Raw genomic sequence first — 1,304 nt, forward strand, 5'->3', positions numbered from 1 at the left:
TTGGAGAAGGTATGTCAGTGGAGATGAAATTAGAGACTTCAAAAGCCCAAGCAAGACCCAGTCCCTCTCCCTCTCCCTCTCCCTCTCCCTCTCCCCTTCCTATTGCCTGCAGATCAAGATGTAAAGCTCTCAATTAGTGCTTCAGCACCATGCCTGCCTACTCCTGCCATGATGATAATGAATTAACCTTATAAAACTGTAAGGCAGCCCCCAATTAAATGTTTCCTTATAAGAGTTGCTTAGGTCATGGTATCTCTTCAGAGCAATAGGATAGTAAGATTGGCACTAATAACTTTTTGAAGATAACATTAATGCAACAACTGTATGCAACAGATGCTATTATTTACTTATTGGGAGTGAACATGTGTTATGGTGTGTGTGGAGATCAGGTGACAACTTGAGAGGGTCAATTCTCTCTTTCCACCACGTGGGTTCCAGGGATCCAACTCACATGGTCAAACCTGGCAGAAAGCACTTTTATGTGCTGAGCCATCTTGCTGACCCTAGTGATAGATGCTATTCAAGTTTTCACTTCATGGAGGAGAACACAGAGGAAAGCAAGTAGCTTGCCTAAGATAAATAGTAGAAGTAGAACTTAAATCCACATGATCTGAGTTCTGGAACTGAAGCTCAATAACTCTAATGGTGGGATAATTCTCCATGGTTAAACATGTGAGAAATAAAACTATGGACACCACCACCTGCTTCTGTTTTTCCACTCAACCAAGGTAACTTTTACTCTCGTCTGCACATACTAAGACCATACATTTAGGGTTCATTTCTAAAGTTCACTATGCATCCATTCCAAATCTACACTGAATTACTCGAACTCAATATATACTCTTATTAACAATTTCTTGACAAATGCACCAACGTTTTGATGGCCCATCTTTGGTCATCTGAAGAGTCTCATCACTATAAACAGTGTCGTCCATGTGCAGTAATGTAATGTAGTGTGCATCCTTCTAGTCCTAGCTATTGGGAGAATGAAGTAGAAAGGCATGAGTTCAAGACTAGCCTGGGTATTAATACCAAGTCTCGGGCTGGAGAGATTGATTGCTCTTCCAGAGGTCCTGAGTTCAAATCCCAGCAACCACATGGTGGCTCACAACCATCTGTAATGAGATCAGACACCCTCTTCTGGTGTGTCTGAAGACAGCTACAGTACACTTACATATAATAATAAATAAATCTTTAAAAAAATATTAAGTCTCCATCTCAGTTGTTTTTTAAGAATAAATTACTTAGCCCCTCCTTTCTGAAACCAGCAAGCCTGCTCCCCAGGCTTTTCCTCAGAACCACAG

Source organism: Mus pahari, chromosome 15, assembly GCF_900095145.1.
Source record: "Mus pahari chromosome 15, PAHARI_EIJ_v1.1, whole genome shotgun sequence".
NCBI classification, from domain to species: domain Eukaryota; kingdom Metazoa; phylum Chordata; class Mammalia; order Rodentia; family Muridae; genus Mus; species Mus pahari.